This window comes from Poecilia mexicana, unplaced genomic scaffold, assembly GCF_051168715.1.
Source record: "Poecilia mexicana isolate PSO_F unplaced genomic scaffold, ASM5116871v1 scaffold_9, whole genome shotgun sequence".
NCBI lineage: Eukaryota > Metazoa > Chordata > Actinopteri > Cyprinodontiformes > Poeciliidae > Poecilia > Poecilia mexicana.
The window spans coordinates 16,917,876-16,939,317 of NW_028263378.1; the positions used below are offsets into that span (position 1 = coordinate 16,917,876).

The 21,442-nt window shown below is 44.4% G+C and overlaps 1 protein-coding gene across 2 annotated transcripts in view; it reads right to left on the bottom strand.

Moving 5' to 3' along the window:
* fam222aa (family with sequence similarity 222 member Aa) overlaps positions 1-21,442 on the bottom strand; it is a 70,094-nt gene that overhangs the window by 11,563 nt on the left and 37,089 nt on the right. The gene's annotated exons all lie outside the window — the stretch shown is intronic.

A 21,442-nucleotide genomic window follows, 5' to 3' on the forward strand; every position in this document is an offset into this window, starting at 1 on the left:
GCATGGAGGTGAGGGGCTGCAGTGAGATTGGATTTAAATGACATTATTCAGGCAATTTCATGGCTACTTAGCTCAGTATAACAAAAAGCGTGGGGGGTTGGGAAAAGGACTCAATTTACAAACAATATATCAGCTGCCACAAATGACTTGCAACCTCTTCAAAAATGACATTTTGATGCAAAAAAAAAAAAAAAAAATGCTCAAAAATTAACCACCATAACAACAGCAAGCAAACGTCCCGGCTACCTGAGGCGTCTGTAACTGGGACGCAGTCCATTTCCTTTCCAATAGCAAAACCACTTTAAAGAAACTCCACAGCCAAGTAGTCACAATTCTCATTTCTTTGCTCCCATTCCAGATATCATGGGGAGTTCATTTCAACAACCCTTTGGGACTCCAACTGTGAAAATGATTAAATCTACAAGATCCATATCATAAACAATAATAATAAATTAGGCTGAATGCTGATGGACAAGACTGTGAATATCTAAACTAAATTTATGGACAGACTGGTCCGGTGGGTTCATCAGAAGTACTTTTATTAAAATCAAAACATGCACTCTGAACTTCACACACAAACACATCAGATTTGACCTTTAACCAACACAAACTGCTTTCCCCCAGGTCTAAGAGAAAAACAAACCACTGGTTGTATTTAAATGCAGCAAAAGGGTTCAAGACACATTTGGAAGTGCATATTGCTGATGGGCTGAGTTCCTACGCCAGAACCAACAATTGCTTGTCTCAGAGAGATCTCCCGACCAAAACACAGTTTTTTTTTTTTCAAGATTCCTGGCATGTCAAGCTAAGAGACATGAGTAGACCTACAGTTTATGATTTTGGAAGGTTTTCAATTCTTTCTTTTCTCAAAATCCACAACTACAGGGACGTGTAAATGACAGCAGGAATGTTATTTGAAACGAGAAAAACTGTACAAAACCCGTCAGGGATATGAACACTTATTGAATTTGAGTTTGCTGGGAGCATTGATGGTTATTCAGCCTAGCAGCTGCTGGGAGGGAGGACCTATGATAATGCTCCCTTATGCACCAAGAGTAAATATCATTTGATAAAATTATACAGCAAGAGTGGCCAATAAAATTCACGATAAAAGTAATTTTATAATCAGCTTTATGCTAAACATTCATTCCTTTGTCAAATGTATTACAAGATTTTGATTTTTTTTTTTTATTATCTGAACAAAGGCGTTGTTCTTTTCCACTGTCGCCCACCAGGCCCAGCTAAGGTGGGTAGATTGCTGCAGAATCAGTGACTTATCAATGAAATCAGCTGATCTGGGATATAAGCAGAATCAAACTGGAATGTATGAAAATGAACTGAACTGAGATCTTTTTGGTTGCGTTCATCTGATTTTTGTGAATAATCTGAATCCGTTTGCTGTGTAAAGTCTCTTGAGATGGCATTCACTGTGAATTGGCGCCCTGTAATACAACTAAACTGAATTGATTGGTTCATACACCGTAATAGCTTAACCAGGCTAAACCTTCAGATCTGTGAAAGCGCACCAGCAACAGTAAATAAACTTTAATCAGATTGAGGATGACATCCTAATGGGCTGGTATGAGCGTGCCAGACCCACCAATCTGAGGTCTAACCAACCTCAGTGAGGCGCAGCCCTGCTTCCCCCTGTGACAGCAGTGTCATTTGCTTTGATGTTCTGACTTGCAGAGGAAACTGACAGAAGACTTATTTCATTTGCTCAGAAGAGAGAGAGAGAGAGAGAGAGAAAAACATGCTCATTTCAAAGCATATTGCGGGTCCGCATGCAAATGGAAAGGCAGCATTTTTTTCTGATCTTCTTTACACGAGGGCAAGAGAAAAAAAAAACATCTTTGATCATCACATGGTCTAAATGAGGAAAGATATTTGGCTTTCAGGCATATCAAGGGCCCGTGCCCTGCCGCCCCTGCAAGCCCCCAGCTGCAATATGCCCATCATTTCACCTAATTACTGCCACATGAGGCAAAAAAAAAACAAAAAAAAAACTCTAAAAAAGCCAGGAAATTCATTAAAGGGTAGCTAATTCTATTCCTTCTCACTCACTGAGCTCTATATTTTTCATGCCTGAGCCTGTGTTTCTTCTGAGCGAGAGGAGACAGCCCCTCTTCGCTTCGTCTTTTCCCAGCTTGGCCCTTGTTTGTCAATAGGCAGAGCCTTTGGCACACCAACCTGGCATCAAAGGGCTTCACACTTCACAGGCCACAGGGATTAGAGGCCTTTCAGGCCTACAAAACCCATCTCAGCTCCACAAAGGCTTCCGGTTATTAGAACCCACAAGCATAAAGCAAGGAGAGGAGGAGGAGGAGGCAAATGAGCATCTGGATGCTTCTGATTCCCGCTTCCTCTTGAAAAAAAAAAAAAAAAAAGTTCCACGGAGAAAATTTTATAGCAAAGTTGATTACAGTAAGTATGGCCACAAACCAAAGCATATTTCACTCTCATGCACAGGCTGTTATAGACCCTGTGTTTGATGTGCAGAGCCTCCACATCTCTCTCCTCCAGAGCTTTAAGTCTATAAGTGAAGACACGGAGGTTAAAGGAGAGAGTCTCTTCTTAGGCAGCCACTCTGTGACTTATTGGTTTAGGCAGTAGATCATAGCACTGAGCTGCAGCATACAGATGGTGCTGCCTGATAAACACCCTCTGAGGCAGCCAGCGTTTATGTGAGCCCTCAGCTTCTCATAAGGTAAGGGGGTTTCCTGCACCTGTGCACACTCTCCGCCGTGGCAGTGCATGCAGATATAATGCATAAAAACTACGAGAGAGGGAGAGAGAGAGAGAGAGAGAGAGAGAGAGAGAGAGAAAAAGGGGGTATAGACACAGACACACATGTACACAAAGATCCGCATCTGCATTTGTGTGTCTCATTTGCCATCAGTGGAGCATGTTGTTATCCTCTGCTCAGCGCTCTCTCATGAAATGTAGGGCAGGGACAACAACAGGTGCCTGTGCGGGCGACAGCCTGCAATGCCTCCTGGGCTAAATGCTTCACACTCGCTTCATTTCAACATGCGACAGCCTTGTAAGGATTAATTATTTCCCCTGAGGATGGAAGAATATGCTTTTCCCTTCCTTAGAGCAGGAGGCTATGTGCGCTCACAAGCACATGAAAAAGCTTACAGTAAATTAATGGGAAAACCTGGGCTCGAGCTGCTCCTGCAATAAGTGAGGGGGGGGGGTGGGAGGGGGAAAAGTTTCACATGAAAGAAATGTAAACAAGCCAAGCGTATGATTGAACTGCATTGGAGATTAGATAAAAGCTCAGGCAAACACATGCATTAGTTCTTGGAGATCACGCGCCAGGGAGCGGAGATGGCAGGGAGGCAATTAATGGGTTGACCTTCGTCCTTAATCACCCAGTGCCTGGCACACAATGCCCATGTGTCAGAGCAGCACATCTCTAAATGCCACCCCTCATTAGCACAATGCACACGGTGAGAGAGGCAGAGGGAGAGGCTATCTGTGCAGCGTTACACTCTCCAGCGGTCAGACACAGATAGCGGAGCAGCGATTGGATAATGCGGAGCCGGACTGAGCCGCAGTAGGCCACGATATGATCTAGAAATCCCATTTTATTTGGAGGATGGGCACTCTCCTTTCTCTCTTTCGTCTTTTTTTTTTTTGATTGGCATGAAACTCCCCAAGCGCGACGTCCTTGGTGTACCCGGCACTGTCGCTGCGATTGCGTGCTGTGTGCCTGTGTGTGTGTGTGTGTGCGTGTGTGTGTGTCCACGCATCCGTGTGCATTCGGTGAAGGGGCTACCCAATTCTGAACACTCAATTAACACTCCTTTAATTAGCCAGCGGTACATTTTGAATTCTGATGAACTAATTTTCTCGGTGCGAGGGTGGAGGAGGCAGAGGAGGTGAGTGGAGGAGGTTAGCCTGGTAAAGATGAGGTCCACCGGGTACAAAACGGCAATAAAGAGACGAACTGGTTAGATTAGACTGTAAAAAATCCATTAAATTTGGTGCGCTTCTTCCAAGTGAGAGGTCAAATTGTGTTGATCACAAGACGCAGAGGCATAAAGGAGGACTATAAGAGGAGGGAGTAAGGTGATGCGAGGGGTGGGGGAGTCACAGGCTGTACGAGAGCGGGGCAGCAAATCCAGGAACCCAAGAATGCTTTGCATTTTAATTAGAGGTTTAAACGAATAAGCAGGAGTAAAACTGAACTGCCTGAAACACCCTTGCTACCATTTATTAGTGTTCCAAGTATTTAAAAATCATGAGCTGCTTGAAGAAGTTTCTCCTTATTAGCGGAGGAAATGCTCTAAAACATCAAAAAGCCTTCAGGGTTTTCCCACTCACTCCTGCAGGCATGTATCCCTTCTTTACTGCACGCTTTGATCCCCCCCTCCTCTGACCACGTCCATGGTGAGCATGGGGGAAGAGTGCTTGTTTAGATGAAGGGAGAGGACCCATACGGCTGAACTGCAATTAAGTTTTCACAGAAGAGCGAGCGTGTAATACACATTAACTTTGGCCAAACAAAGCAGCAGAGCAGTCTGTGATGAGGTCGGGGCAGAAATCAGGAGCAGAGATGATCAGAAAGCTAAAAAAAAAAAGAGAAGAGGGTCAGGTTTTGTTTAATTTGCACGACACACACTGGGAGCCATTTTCCTCTGAAGTTGCCCGTCGCCGGTGAATGAGAAACTGCTACGATGCTGCTTTTTGAACGCTCTACATGTGTCCTGTGTCTCTTGCCATACCATTATTTGAATGTCTTCATACAACATAAAATCTACGCAAAGTTCAGGTTGCAGAGTTTGGTTTTAGTGTTTTTATACATGTTGACACTGACTCTAATAGACACTTTCCACTTTGCAACACTGTAATTAATGATTTAAAAATCAATAATTAACAGCAAAAGCATAAGTTTGAAAAAAACAAAACAAAGTATCATCACTAGTATACCATATGCAATGCTAATGCTGCAAGTAACTGTATGGAAAGGCGTTACGCTTGGCAATTAGCTTCCAATTGTTATAAATTTGCCATCTGGCTGCCAATAAGATATTCAGCCTGTTGGGTGGAGTTTCACTGACATGCATGCCCAGAGCTGACACAGATGGCTGTGCCCAAAGCTGCTAAAGGTCAAAGAGAATAAACTGGCATTAATCACAACCACTCTCATCAACGCATTTTTAAACAAAAAATATCACAGTCAAATTATTTCTTAATATCGTGTAACCCTTGAAGAGGTGCAAAGTGAAATCAGCGTGTGGCTGGGATTTTCAGATTAGTTTCCACTCAGAAGCTCAAAAATCTTTTTTCAATGACTGAACACACCATGGGCTGCTGCACAGTGGCGCAGTTGGCAGCACTGTTGCCTTGCAGTAAGAAGGTCCAAGATTCAATTCCCAACCCGTGGTCTTTCTCCGTGGGGTTTGCATGTTCTCCCTGTGCATGCGTGGGTTGTGTCCCACTATCTCCTGTTTCCTCCCACAGTCCAGGTTAATCGTGGGTGTGTGCGTGCATGATTATTTGTCCTGTCTGTTTCTGTACCTCGCCATTCGGGATAAGCTGGTAAGATAACGGATGGATGGATGAACACATCATACCTAACAACACCTGCTAGTGTGGAAGTTGTTACGTCACGAAGAGGACTTCAAGCTAGTTAGCACTGAGTAGTGAACTATGTGGTTCAATCAAGTAGCTACAAAAATATCTGCAAGCAGATTAAAAAAAGGGTGAACACATTAAAACAATTTGCTCTGTTTTGTGCTATCGGTTAAGGAAACCCAAGAGTTTGATCAACATTCTCCACAGGGAATAAAAGCAGAGACTGCTGCTAACGCTGTGTAATGCTAAACCTGATAACCATGTTAATCACTGATATACAGTACAATACAAGACGCAAAAGATAGCTTTGAAACCTTAATATAAACAATTAGCAACCAGTCATGATGAAAAGATGAAAAAAAAAAACATTTTTAAAGATTTTAAAGGTTTATGGCGGTAGCAGAAGTTTATAAATGTGTAAAATCTGGATGTTGGAGATGGCTGCAAAACTGTCATTCGTGCATCAAATATAAGCCTTTACAATTGGGTCCCTTCAAGTGCAAAAAAGTTTGACATGTCCACCGAGGAAAAACTGAACAGCATTGTCCCATGAAGGAACCCTTGACCTGTTGCTATTGTTTACCTCTTAGCAGAGAGGATCAGGATCTGCAACATGGTGTCCCATCAACTGTTGGCTAGCACTATAAAAAAAAAAGATGGGCTAGCAGGGGGAGGCCAGAGGAGACCAGAGGCAGCTTCGTCTCCTGAACAATACCTGCCTTGTGCTAATGGAGGTGTCATCTGGCACAGGGCTGATTAGTCAGCGATTACAGCCATGCCTCAATTGCCGTGACAACTGCCGCAAACACAATGGGCCCTGATAGAGCCAGCTGTTTGGTCCTCTGCAATTAACCCTGCATCCCACTCGTCTCCGGCAGTGTGCTGCCTCTAATTGACTATTGGGCACACAAAGCAGGGGCTGTCGGCCAGACCCCCTGGACACGCAGCCTCCGCCCCTCCGCCGAGGTGGAGATGATAATAATAGAGGCGTCCCGCAGACTCAGCCGCCAGTCAATCAAAGCTTCGGCTCCCCACAGGAGCTTCCTGAGGAGCGAGGGAGCAAAAGGAAGCACATGTATGAGCCAGTCATCAACAGGGTAGAGGAGCCTTGCAGGGGGCAGACATGTTGAATATGCCCTCAACCAAAGTACTAATCAATTCAAGAGCACGAGAGGGGAAAGGAAACCCTGCTGCTTGCTTGATATCAGAAAAAGACATTTTTAGGAACATTCATCTCTCTCCGTTCAACTCAAGGTGGATTGTTTTGTGCAACAATGCAGGAACAGGAGAGAGAGGGGGGGGAGGAAAAAAAAAATCCAGGCAATTATTTGTCGGGCCTTTGCTATCTATAATTGTGCAGATAAAAATCAAACTGCTGTGATTTCTCAGAGGATAGAGCTCTCTAAATTCAGCGGCTGCTTGTGTCATCATAATCATAATCATCAAACAAATGCTTATTGTAAGACGACATAAATTAGACTGAGGCCTCCGCACATCTCCCTCTGATTCCTTTAATTACAGAGAGTTACGTTTTTAACTTTGTTCAGGGGAACGTCTGCGTTTTTCAACATCCTGGGCAAGACATTCTCATCAAAGCCCAAGTAAAAGTAGTAATAGTTGGGCATTGCTTTTCAAAACGCGGTGCCATGCTGCCTCCCATATTGGGCTTCTAACCTGCCAACACAAATAGCAAAGAGGATAATGAGAATGTTAAAGCAATCTGCACACTGATCCTTCACAGGCAAGCGGGCATGGCACAGCTTCAAGAATGGATTTATTCATTAAAATAGATTTCAAAAGAAGCTTGGACAAAACTCACAAACCTAATCTTTCGTTTCATTACAGCCAATCTCATCCCAGATTGGATCTATTTTCTGCACGAGCAGATGGAAGAACTATCAACCTGGGAGCCTAATTTGGGCTTCCTGCTCATAGATACTGCAGCATGAGGTCATTCGGTTGGCCTGCACTGAGGCAGCGGGGGAAGGCCGGGGGGGTGAGAGTTGACTGAGGCACAGATAAAAGCCCACAGGTACAGATAACAGGATTTTACCCGCAAAACAAGGTTTTAAATGCAGCGCAACAGCAGTTTTTCCACATACCGTCACATTAGAATCACAAACATGCATGTATAAAAATGGGAAATAATGTAACATAGACCAACATGATGTAGTGCATAAGTGTGAAGTGAAAATGTATACAGTTACTTTTTTCAGTCCCCTTAAACAAACAGGCTAGAGAAGAATCACTGAAGGTGAAAACAGACAAATCTTCATACCACTTAGATGGTAATAAGTCGATTTAATCATACCTCAGAGAAAGAGTTGAGGTGGCTTTTTCTCTCATTGAGTAGAGCTCATTGTAACAGTACTGCCCCTCTTACACCTGTCGCTGGGCACTGCCAGTCAGCTTTCTGAAAGTCGGTTGCCACATTGCTAACTTGCTTGAAAGAATGTTTGGAAATATTTCAGGCTGTAAAAACATTTCTTCTTAATATTTGGAAACGGAAGGTACATCAAAATCAAGGTGTTAGAAAACCCTTATTTGTCATTGAAGAGGATACAACTAAACTCAGTTTAGACACATCAGTGCAGCAGAAGAGTAAAACTTCAATAAAGCACAGGCACACACAAATAAATACAAGCTACATAAAATTGATAAAAATTATAAAATAAAAAATCTTAAAATACTAACATTAAAAGTTAGATAACATTGCTATCTAACTTTTTTTAGTAATCAATATGTTGCAGAAGCCATAAAATTATAATATGTTTATCTATGATCACACAATAAATATATCATAGGGACCAATGCCTAATCTGTGAACATCAACCCAAACGCAGTGTAGGCATGCCGTAGGGATGCTATTCTTCAGCAGGGAACAGTGTGGATGGGAGGATGGATGGAGCCATATACGGGGCAATCCTGGATTAAAACCTGTTAAGAGACTGAGAAGACTTGACCTGAGGGCGGAGGTTCACCTTCCAGCTGGACAATGGCCTTAAACATAGAGCCAGAGCGACAATGCCACGGCTTAGATAAAAGCATGATATTTAATTACTATTAATAGTGTTGTTCAGAATGGCCCAGTCAAAGTTTCAGATCTAAGTCCAACTGAGAATCAGTGGCAAGACTTGGATATTGATTAACACATTTGTCATCCAATCAATCTGACAGAACTTCAGATATGAAATTGTACAAAAACCTCAGTCTCCAAATGTACAAAACTGAGAGAGAAAGAGAGAGAGAGAGAGAGAGAGAGAAAGAGAGACAGGCCACAAAACTGTGACTCGGCACTCAGGTGGGCTGAACACAAATTCATGCCACACTTTTCAGATTTTAACTTGTACATGAAAATCATGTACCATATACCTTCCCCTTCACATATTCCACTATTCACGATGGTTTTCTAACACATAAAATCCCAATAATATACTGTCTGTGTCCATGAACTGACAAAATGCTAAAAAGTTGGGAATAATCAGTATAAATGTTTTAAACAGGCTCAGTATTTGAAAAAAGATGCTGCATAATGTTTCAAACCAAAAACTCGTAATTAGTTGTTTGTTCTTTTTTACTTTAAAGGTTGTAGCCCAGGAAATGTGAAATACAACGCCACACGGACGCTGTCATGTTTACATTTTCTCATTAGAATTTATCTCCGAAGCCAGATGTAACAGAATCAGCAATGAAAATTAATTAGCTGGTTTGATGTGGCTGCCTCGTGCTCTTTCCAGACAGACCTGGCTTTTATAGGCTGTGGAGGAAATTACTGAGAACTGATTGATCCTGAAGGACTCTGTACATATGGTCTGGCAGACACACTTACACACACACGCACACGCACACACATGCACGCACACACGCACAGATAAATCCTGCCAGTTCTCACCTTTTACCCTCACCATGATAAAACCAGTGAACAATTCCTTCATATTCCACGTATTTACAGTAAAGACTACAGGAAAAAAAAGCTTATTTGTTACATTAAAGTGCACAAGAGCTGATGGCTTCTGCGAGTCAGACACATACTGGAATACAAACTTGCACCCTCTGACCTCTAAAACACAGAAATTACTCGCAGCAGAATCTCCCTTTGGGTCTTTCTCTCTGTTTTATCCCCTTCCCCATCCTTCGCACTTCATCTCCGTGTTTTCTTTGTGCTTCTCTCAGGCTTCAAACCCCTTCTGTCTTTTCATCCCCCCCGCTCCTGTCTCTTCCGTCTCCCTCTCTGAGTAAGTGAGTTTCATCTGGGGTGCTTGCAGGGCGAAATCACCTCGGGGCAAACACTTTATTATCTGTAGTCAAAGCGTCACCACAAATACCATTCTACACACACAAGTGTCACTTTCCATTTGTCTGCGCTTGGGCTGCATTAGCGGAGCCCAGCCGGGCCCTGAGCCTCATCTCAAACGCGCCCACCGGAAGAAAGCTAACAGTGTGGGAAAGCTCTTGTCCTGCATTCCTGCCCCATTAACACCTCTGACAGGACCTGGGTGGACTCACAGCCTGTCTGGGGAAGTAAGGCATTATAATTAAACACAATGACAAAAAAAATCGAGTCGCGTTTAAGCAGACGTCTCATAATCCTGGTCTTAAATGCTACATTTGAGTCAGAACAACGCCACAAGAGGCCACTATTCGTGTTAATTACCAATGATCTGGCCGGGGGTCTGGCAAAGCCAGCGGCAGTGGGCGCTTTCTGTCTGCGTTGAGCCTCGGAGGAATGCAGGCCAGCAGCAGCAGCAACCCTGTCAGGGCTTTTGTAGGACACCCGTGCAGAACAACAAACACAAAAACTGGGGCAACATGTTTACCTCACACTATGCGACACACTGCATGAGCAAAATGTCTAAACAAAACCAAAAACAGGTAACTCTGTGCTTGTTCCCGTGACAGTCAACAGCAAAGCGAGAAAGAAAAGGAATTCAAGAGGTAAGATATACACTGAAAATGTTACACAATCTCTCTTAACTTCCACCACGTACTGTGGAGGTGTATCTATTTAAAATACAATATAAAAATATTAGTTGATAAAACTCTGATAAAACCAAAGCTGTTTGTTTAAGTGTTTCTGCTTTTTTCTTTACTTAAATTATGGCTCAATGCTAATGATAACCCAGAGTTTGTTTTCTCAGAGAAGCAGAATCTTACTTATGTTAAAAAAAAGGCTTTTTAGGTCAGAAATGAAGGCTTACTGAAAAGTATATCCATTTGCAGTAAAATATACTTGATAACACTTGATCAAAGATAAATTACTGTCTCAGTGCAGCGTGATGTGGAGATGTTGAGGAAATCCAGGTTGTTATGACAACAGTCGGGAATGTTGATTCTGTCTCTCATCTTTCTCTTTACAATATTGTACTTTCTCTGCGGGTTGCAGGTCGGCGGAGTTTATTGACCAATCAAGCACAGAGTGATACAAAGCGGTTATAAAAGCAGACATTGGTACTTTTAGCGATGGGGGCAGGACCCAAAAGAACTATTGGAAAACGTAATCAGCACCTCCATAAAGATGCCAACAAAGAGAAGCATTAAGTGCTCTAAAATGTCCGGGTGAATGGCTGCTCTGACTTTGCTCCAGATAAAACACAGAAGACATGGATCCCCAAATTATCAGTGAAAGAAATTCACTTTCATTTGCAATGAGGACTTTGAATCACTGCCAATGTAATGCGAATCTGCTCCAAAACTCTGGGCTTCACTTCACATTCCCCTGTTGTTTGTGTGACTTTTTCAACCACGTTTTGTTCTTTCACTCAACTTTGCATTAATATAAATTGCATCAAAGCTTTCTATAAAGTCAAGTCAGCAGTCTTTCACATTATTGTGCTCAAAATCGTTTTTTAATTGTCCTCCCTTTAATGAATCCAATTTTATTTTTTATTTTTTTTGGAGAAACTAAACTTTGGGTGTCCATTACTTGTATCATATAATTATCCAAATAAATGCTTGAACTGTTATCACTGTGCAATGACTCTACATATCTTCATTTAAGCTTGCCAAAATATACTTCTCAATGATATTACAATTGATTGAGGTGAATCTGGAAATGAGAGACATTACTGTTTAATGCTAATATTCTGCTAAAGTGGGCTTATTTGACCGCATGTCTTGGTGTAGATTGTGGAAGGTAGCCTCCCCACTTCCCGGCTTGTCTCTGACGAGGCAGCTCCCGGGCCTGCTCTGGCCACCCTCATTGTACATACAGCATGGTCTGGAAAGCAGAGTTTTATCAGCAAATACCCCTAGTCAGCACGAGCAGCGGGGCAGTTATGCGCTGCGACTGGCACACCAGCCGATATTGTCATGTACGATTAGGCCAGTGCTCATGAGCCTGTGAACTCATTCCCTTGGCATCAAAGTCAACGCCACCTCCTACCCTCCTCCATTTGTATCGCCGCCTCCGTGCTGCCCTCTCCTCCGTCCCCTCGTTGTTCCATTTCACATTTAGTCTCGCTACTTCACAGTGAACCCAGAGTGAACCTCTTTAAAAAGCTCCACTCTGCTGAAAACAGATCCAAAGTGGAGCTAAAAACACCAGGGAGGACCGGTTTCATTTTCCAAAACAAATCTCTGCTGCTTAATTAACTCCATCCAGAGAGGTCAGCCTCAAGTCGCAGCCAGCCGGTGCAGTGGAGGAGCCGCTGGTGCCAGTTGTTTTGTCTCGACACACCTCAGCAGATGACAAAGCTGATAGAGATCGAGCAGAACTGGAGACTCACGGGAGACAGACAAACCACGAGGTCAGTTATGGGGAAACATCAGGAGGAGGAAACAGAGATTAAAGCGTTCAGTGAGGAGACGTAGAACAACACAAAGCAAAAAGACAGAAAGATTTGTGCCGGGTCCCTCCTTGTCCTGCCTCTAGGAGCATATGCCACGCTGTGATACTATTTTCTCAAAGGGAATGTGTGTAGAGCCGAGAGCCAGCATCGTTCTCAGCCGTGCACAAACCTAAATGGACATGGCAACAACACAAACATGCTCACAGGTTTGGAGTAAAAGACCCCAGAGGTGGAGATAGCAGGGGCACGCAGAGATAAGAGTAGGAACTAGTGCAGAAAGGAGAGAAGGATGGAAAAAAAAAAGTGTGTTGGGGGGGAGGAGGGAGAGTTGAGGGGAGGCTGCAGGCGCCCGAGCAGGGCTGTCAGACCGGAGGAAGTGCTAGTGTGCAGGCCTGCAGGTAAATGGAAGAAGAAAGGCGCCTGCAGGCTGCCCGAGGCAAGCCTGGGCCCTTCTGTTCTATCATTTAGGAGACAAGTCCTCCACTGATTCCCAATTAATATTTAACACCGTGCAGACAACAAGGCACTCCACTGCAGTACACATGCCAACGAGAGGAGAAGCAAGGAGAGAAAAAGACAGGAGATGAAGAGGATCTAGGGATGCATAAATGGATTCACTCTCAGTGAGATGAAACACTATTTTGAAACACTTAATGTCAGTGAGGTAGGGCTTTAGCGGAAGTAGCATCTTTTATTTTTAATCAATGCTTAAAGCTTGAATATGTGTCTTAATGGGACTGCAGTGACAGCTGATTGACAAAGTGATGATTTCTAGTCTGTGTGTTGAGTTTGGGGTTGAACAAAGATGTCTGTGACGTTTACAGGTCTACTAAACAAATGCACTGCCAAAGTATTCATACACCACTTTTCACCATACTACCTCAAACTACAAAGTATAAACATAAATATCTTCCATTAAATCAAGATTTATGCTGTAGAAATTAATAATTTCCCCAGCTAACAGATTCTTCCACTGGAACTTGGGATATTGTTTCATAAACACATTTTATTTTAGGGTATCAGAGTAACCAGGCATTCGATTATGAAGTCACACCTCTCCAAACGAACCGAGTTTCTAGGCAGATAAACTAGGGTTTGATTAAAGCAGATCAAACAGGGCTGGTGTTAAAGCACCCCTAAAGATGGCGGTTACTATTTCTTTTTAGTAGTAGTTTTCGCAGAGCGATAACAGGAAATGTGCTTGAAAGATTCGAGTATCATCAACAAAAGAGCTGGAACATGCAACTCAGGGTCGGGACAGGACACACCCTGAACCTAAAACCATCCCTGTATTCAAATATGACGACATTGCCGGTGCATGCGGAGATGGCCTCTAGGAGTGTGCAGCTGAAGAGCAAACCATGGAAAGTGTAGTTAAATTTCCCAGAGGATTAATGACGTGAACAAAGTGCAGTGGTCAGTTTGCACTTCTCTGCCAATCCTTCTTCAGTATAAGAGCAGATTGAAAAACCAAAGAAAGGGATGGACCTAGGTTTATGACCGCAACAGATGAAAGCACTACTTAGCTTTCTTTCACAGCATGTCTTCTTGTATATTTTCTATTCAAATGCTGCACCCTTCTTAGCTTCCACAAACTGTATTAGAAATCCAAATGTTTAACCAAAGCAATGTTCTGAGTTCAGGTTTTGCCCCAATACCCTGCCAGAAACATGCAACACCTACTCAGCGGCTCTCCCAGAGAGCACAGCATGCTCTGCAAAGACACAACCTGCGTGTCATTTCCTGTGGGACAGCAAGGGGCTGCACACAGTCCCTCCTGTCCTCCAAGCCACCTCCACACTCTGGCAGGCGAAGACAAGAGGGCGGTGAAAGCTTTGCACCTGGGACGCCCAAATGCCAGTTTGGAGGCTTTGGAACAAGGACCCTGCTTTTGAACCCAAGTCCTGCTGTGACCAAATCTACAGTAGCCTTCCTCCTCTTCCTCCTCGAGCTCACCTCTCGTGGCTGTGAGATGGCTCAGCCCCCTGTGCGTGCAGCAGAAGGCGGAGGGGCAGAGGGAAGGCATGGCTCTGTGGGACACCGACAGCCGGAAATGATTCTCCGCGTGCCAGCGCTGAGCCACCAGCGCAGCAGAAAGAGGCCGAGTTACGGAGGAGGTAAGATTAATACAACGACTATCACGTGGCCGTCTCTCTGAAACTAACTGCGACTCTAAGGTTACGTTTACATGAGACCGTTGCCCGGAAGCTGCCGGTATTTTTGGATGCTGATTGGGAAAAGGCTCCACGTTTAGATGGCGCCGTCGAGATAGATTGAGTCAGCTGTAGTTGACATGCTAGGCCACTAGAAGGCGCTGTGATTTTAACATGTCCTCAAACGTACAAGCACTTTTGAGCAGCACAATGCTAACCTGCATTGTTTTTTAGTTGTTATCTACTCCTGCATGGGTGAACAAAATCTAGCCGTGCGTTCTGCGCATGTACACTTTCACACCTCCATAGGGGGGCATTACAGAAAAGTTTCACTCTGAAACTTGGCTTCAAAAAGTGCTGGTGTGAGAGACTCCGGTCACTGTTGTGTAAACGAGTGGCTGGATCGCAACAAAAATGTTAAATGCATGGATTTCACGATCTAAAGATCTGGTGAAAACACGATTGCAGCAATCCGTCTAGTGGGACTGCCTTAGTAGACATTGATGAAGGGAGTTATGGATCCTACGGATAGCCGACTGTCACCTTTTAACGTCAGAACCTCCTGACCTCTGCTTCTGCTTCAGCAGAATGGGGAGTAATGACAGTTTCAGTGGGCCTCCTGTGGAATTTCAAATGGGAGTGAGAAATGAGGTGGTTCAATCAGTGGGAAAAGGTCAAGTGCATGCAGATTCGCTCTCCCTCGCCGTCTCCATTCCTTTTCCCCCAGTTCGCTGCTGAGGCAATCAGGGTAAAGGTTGTTATTTCTGCTGCTGCAGCCGCCGGTGACCATGCTTAAATATTCATCTGAAAAACACTCCCCATCTCACTTTTTCTCCCAGACAGCAGCCGTCGAGGTGCTGTGCCGCAATCTGATGTGGCCAGCTAATTCTGCTGTTATGTTCCACACCGTCTCAGAAAAAACGGAAGAGGAGAGTTGGCTGGAGGTCGTTACCTGAGCATATTACCTCGGTTTAGGGGAAGAGAAGCAGCTAAAAAGCAAAGTCAAACTAATGGCTCTGGCAGCTTTGCCTGCAGAGGCACAGGGCTATTAGGAAAACTACAATTCCCTGGTGAACCTCTGTGTCATGTCCTGAGGCTGAGTGTGACAAGGCCCGGTTGTCTCTGTCGATCAAGCTCTAGGAGGGCTGAACCCGGCTTGACATGGAATGAACCTGGGATATCAGGCTCTGTGGGAAATTTCATTTACACCTGGCTGATTGGCACAGTGGGCCTCCGGGCTGTTGTCACAGAGGGTTATGGCTACAGGTGGGCTAGTCTGTTACCGTGCGCAACAAGGCAGAGTTGGGGATAAACTCTACCCCAGTTGATTGGAGGCTGTATTTACCAGGAAACAACCTGAATTTCCCCCGGTTTCTTTCTAATTTAATTGAAAATGATGGGGTTATTTTATTCTAAAAAGTACACCAAATCACTATGTTTGTGCTTTGACTTGGACACCTGGTTCAGACTGAAGACTGAAGTCTGAACCAGTGACAGGACAAATCTGGGAGCAGCGGTGAGCCGTGTGGTTAACAAGGGCAGCAGCTACACTGAGCCCAGATAAAATGTGCACACACAATGTGACAGCTTCTCTCTGAGAAAATGTCATTCAGGCACAAATGCGGCTGCTAAAGAATTAAACAAATGAAAACCTGCCGGAACCTGAAAAATAACCAGGCAGAAATATCTCCATCAGCCAGTCAAGTGACAGATTCTGGACCTGTTATTCTTAAGCTGACATGTGGCGGAGTAATTGGAGTCTGGGCCAAGAGGAGAGGCAGAGTGGCAGAGTCGAGGTGGGGGCTGGTGGGGCCTCCTGTCCAGCCGCCTCAGTGTTGCTCATCGCTGGGCCGGCTCAAGTCTCCTTTCCGGTACAGGAGAAATGTTTTAAGAGGAGCAGCACAGAGAAACAGTCTGATGATCGCATCCTTGAGTGGCCGGAAATCGGTGGAAGCTAATAACTTTATGTTTTTGATCAGTGGGTATAACCACAGATGAGTGCTATCAGACAGCACTGAGAACAACACTCCTCTGTGTGGACGGAAGACGATTCAAAGTCGGCCGTTCTCAACATCAGTGAGGTGTTTAAAGATGAAGCTGAAGGAAGCAGAAATGATGTAAGATGCTTCCTGGATGCCAGCTACTTTTAAACATGTAGCCACATTTCAGCAGGTTACAGGAGATTACCAAAAGATGACCAGCAATTATAACAGGGGTTATTTTTTAGAGCTAATGCTTGTTTCACATTATTTTGTTATCTTTTGAGAGATTCATGCTCTCATTCTCTATCAGAAACAAATTTCAAAACTAATTTTAAACTTAGTAAGACTTACTGAGCTAACTGTGCTAAATGCTACTACCCAGCTTAAATGTTAGCTTTGTAATAGTTTGTTGTGAAATATTGAAATCATGTTTAACTGCGGGGCTGTGGACCAGCGACTACCCTCTTTCACACAATGTGATGTTGCCTCTTGTCCTAATTATTGGCCAAAATAACAATAAAGCTTCTTTATACAACATATAACAGCAAAAGAAGCTTTTATTCCAGTCATTTGAACACAGCTAATATTTACAAACAAAGGATATTGTTTATAATATGAGACACGTTACATTTCCAGGCGTGCAAAAGATGGGTCTGTACAGAAGGTAAATCAGTGATCTGGAATTGGCCACAAAAATCTCAGATCAGTGCATCTTGAGTTTAACGGTTTTACCTTGAGGCTCTCGCATCAAAGGGTGACAATCAAGGGAAGAGATGGGTGAAAAACAATGAGATGGCCACTGGCTCAGGATGGTTGGGGTCAGTGCCATCCATTCACCCCATCTCTCCCCGCAGGGCCTCTCTGTCTCTCTCTCATCCGTCTGGATGGGTGCCCTCTCTCTGGGGCATGACACTGTGAGAAGCCCTGGCTCCGCTACCGTCTCTGCCTTTCATGTCTCCATCTAGGGCAGCGGTATAGAGACGCGGAGCGGAGGACGGAGGAGAAGGTGGGGGTGTTGGGGGTGGCTACAAATGTCACCCATAAGCGGGGATTTAATTAAAAATGACAGGGGCTGGTGCTGGAGAGTGCAGCCACATATGCGAGGAATTTGGGTGCAGTGAAAGCAAGTGCCTATGATTTATAATTCAAGCAATGCTCTACACTCCTTTTAATTCTACAGCCAAAGAGAAAAATATCAAAAGGCTGCCCCTGTGAGGCTAATCCAATATGATATTTTTAAGGGCAGGCGGTCAATAGCTCTCTGAAAAGCCAGCTTCTCTGTCTCCCTTTCTGCTTCTGTCTTTTCTCCACTTGTCTGTCTCTCCCTATCTCACTCTGCTGCCTCCCTCCCTCCTTTCTCTCCCAGTGCACTCCTCGCTCTCCAGTACATCACCCCGCCCCTTTCAAAGCCCAGACTCGGAGCGGGCTGTGATAATGGAAACATCCCGCTCTCCGCCTCCCGTTTCTCCTGCTAAGCTCTGCGCGCTCGGGGGAAATTGATTGTCTGGCTAGCCGATCTGAGCGCTTCCAGCTGATGGTAGAGCCAGTTAAGTCCTTTTTTATTGAGGGTATGAGGGATTTTTAATGGGAGTCGCATCAATGAACTGTGCAGCCACTCAGCATCTGCATGCAGGGGTTTTTCTTAAAAAAAAAAAAAAAAAGCTTCTTCTCGTGCTCTCATCCCGACTACACACACACACACACACTCTTAAAATGTTTCAGTAAAGGACAGCAGATGCAAATGGCACTGCTCACTCTTTCCTCCCTGCCAGTGCTCCCACTCTGTGCTCTCCTCCGCAGCCTGGGTCACCTTACCCACGACCAGACTCCATTCTAGCAAAATCTGGGCCACGACCAATCAGTCACGAGGACCCGGCTCCGTGTGGCGACCTGAGTTTGCCCACTCCAGCAGCCAGACCCACTGTCTGCTTCTCTGAACCCCTTCTGGGTTTGGATGAACAATCGCCTTATTGAGGCCAAGTGCTGCACAGTGGTGGAAATCCAACACTAACCACCCCCTCCCACCCAAGGACAGAAAGAAGGCTATTATGTCCAAACATCCTCATTATGAACCTCGGACCCGGCCGCTGGAGCAGTCCTTCAATCAAAGGGTTTAACAGGTGGGGAAGTGGGGCTAGACATAGAGGGTCAGTAAGAGGGAGGGGAAAGGGGAAAGACTGGAGACTGTTCTTTTTCTCTATTGATTTGAGTCCTAACTCACACTGGCTGCTCCTCAATAAAGAACCTTGAGAGGAAGTGGGCTAATCCTGTGAAATTGGAAGTGGGGAATCGATTAAGAGCACTATTGAGGATTTCCTCCATTTCTCCTTCCTCCCCCTCCATCTTTTTGCCTTTACTAATTATATTTTCAACAGTCCATCTTGCTCCTCCCACCCCCCCCCTCTCGGTTCGCCGTTCCCTGAAACTTCATTAGTGAACATCGGCGAACCTTTTCTCAGATAAGGAGCCACACCTTCCAACCGACCACAGAGCTTCATAATCTCAAGTTTCCTCTCTCTTCCTCTCTCTCTGCTGTAGCTCCTTGTGAATCATCCCCACAGAAACAAGAAAAAAGTGAACTCCAGATCTGAGGACAAAAGTAGCACAGAGTCACCTTGCTGGTGCTGGTTTCTGTAACAGACTACTGAAGTGTTATTTGAGCAGAGAAGTAGCTGGTTGGTTAGCAAGAAGCCAAGTTACTACAGTATGAAATATTCATATAGATGAATGAATCTAGAGCCTTGCTAGAGTATCAAACGCTTTGAACACTCAGATTTTATCGCGTTAAAATGACAAACCTGAGTGTGTTTCAGTCGTATCATATATAAATATATATAAAAAGTCAAGCCAAGGTCATGAAAAGTTGTGAAATTGGATAAAATTGGAAAATGTAATTTTTTTTTTGCAAGAAAAAGTCAGAAAAGTATGGCTTTATATTAATATTCATATCCTTTTCTATGATACCCAAAGATAAAATCCTGCAGCTCAGGTGGGAGATTCTATTGAAAGTTGCACGGTTGGTCATGCGCGCCTTTTTCCTTTTCAGTGAATGTACATCGTAATAAACACACTATCTGTAGTGCGTTTGAGGTAGTGGAAGCATCATGCTGTGGGACACTTTTCTTTAGCAGGAAGATGGGAGCTGGTCAGAGTCGATGGGGTAGAGGAATGGAGGAAGTGCAGGTTAATCCTGGAAGAAAAACTGGATGAAAAGGAACAAAAAGTGCATTTCTGAAATGCCACATTTTTCAGCTTTTTTGCAATAAATAAAAAAATTAAAGCCATGTATCATAATTCTTCCACCTTACAATTTATACTTTGTGTCTATCAAAGAGATCCTGCTATTCTCACTCATTCTGGTTCTGTATCTTATGCCTCATTCGATAGCTTAGATTATCCTGAATCATCTCTGTAGTCATGCTGCTGTTGGCTTAGGCTACCAACCGAACGCTTTTCCCCACTTTCTCCTTCTAATGCTCTCTAATTTGCATTATTTGTTGTTATTTGAGCTGTCAACTTTGTGCATTATCTTGGGGTTTTTCTCTCTCCAGGGCAGCTACATCTGGTCTAGTGTTATGTTTGGCTCCGGTACCTTCCTGGATGAGGCCATTGGCTGTGAGAAAGCTACCAACAACTAATGGTTCTCCCGATCCTGCTATTAACTTTGTACTTTTCATGAACATAAAAAGTACTCCTGCACCTTCTATTCATTTTTTTGTACGTCCGCTTTGTCTCCTCAGACTCCCCAGTCGGTCGAGACTCCTTACGTTTGCACAAAGTCAGGTGCTGCTGGAGTCTTTCCTCTACGATTGCTCCATGCATGTTCAGTGTGAGGGATCGCTGCGATGCAAGTGATTGTCCACTGTTGGTCCAGGAGGACTGAAGGCTGCCAGTCAAGGACTCAAAGCAATTTTCTGGGTTGTGCCCATCAGGAGGATTTACAATCAGCTCAAAGGAGCTCATTTGTTTTCCATGTAAACAGCAGCTGTGATACATTCAAGGACAGTTTACTACAGAGAAAATTAACACTTCTCTCACTTATTAAAAAGGTGCTTATCTAAAGCGCCTGGGAGAAATTCACTTTCCTGATGGCTGCAGCTCTCTCTAATCCCAGCCGGGTTACAGCCAGCTCTGCGAGGTCTTTTACAGTTTTCCACCCTCGCTCTCCTCTGTCCCTTTACTGCGTTTTGTGAGCAGACAGAGGACGGTGCTCGGGGAACAAACGCAGCAGCTGCCACGCTTTAGATGCGGCCGGCACGTCCAGGGCCAGACACTGTAAATGTTTACAGACCCTGAGGGTCAGCGGGGCCAGCGAGGCCCGTTAAACAGTGTCTGCTCAGCCCTGTTGTCACGACTGCACAATCAGCAGAGTTAAACAGCCTCCCCCACAATGAGTAGCCAAACAACTCGGCAATCCAAGGTCTAAGTGCAAATTGAATAAAACTGTTTAGAATTCCACAGGGCGGCGAGGGAACAAAGTGACAACAATGGAAACTTTTCGTTCACCTCACTGTCCTGGTGAACCACCGACCTCCAACATTCAGCGCGAGCAGCAGATTAAACAGAAACGACAAACAACACCAGGGTTCCTACACATCTGTCGACGAGGCTTCTTCATCCTCGGCTCTCCAGATTTCTCAGTCTTTAATGGTCCTTGTGAAATTTAAAATACTAAAGATAAACATGCTTATGACAGGCATTTCTACAGGGTCGGTGACAGAAGAGAAGAAGGATACAAGAAAGGAGAGAAAGGAATGTTAAAATGAAGGCTGGAAAGACAAAAGAAGGGCAAGAAGTAGGAAAATATGCAAGGACACGAGGAACAAATTAAGTTGTAAAGGAAGGAAAGACAGACAGAAGGCAGGTGTTACCGAATGATAGCAGAATGGATAAAATGAGGAAAGAAAGGAAGGCAAAAAGGAAAGAAGGAAGG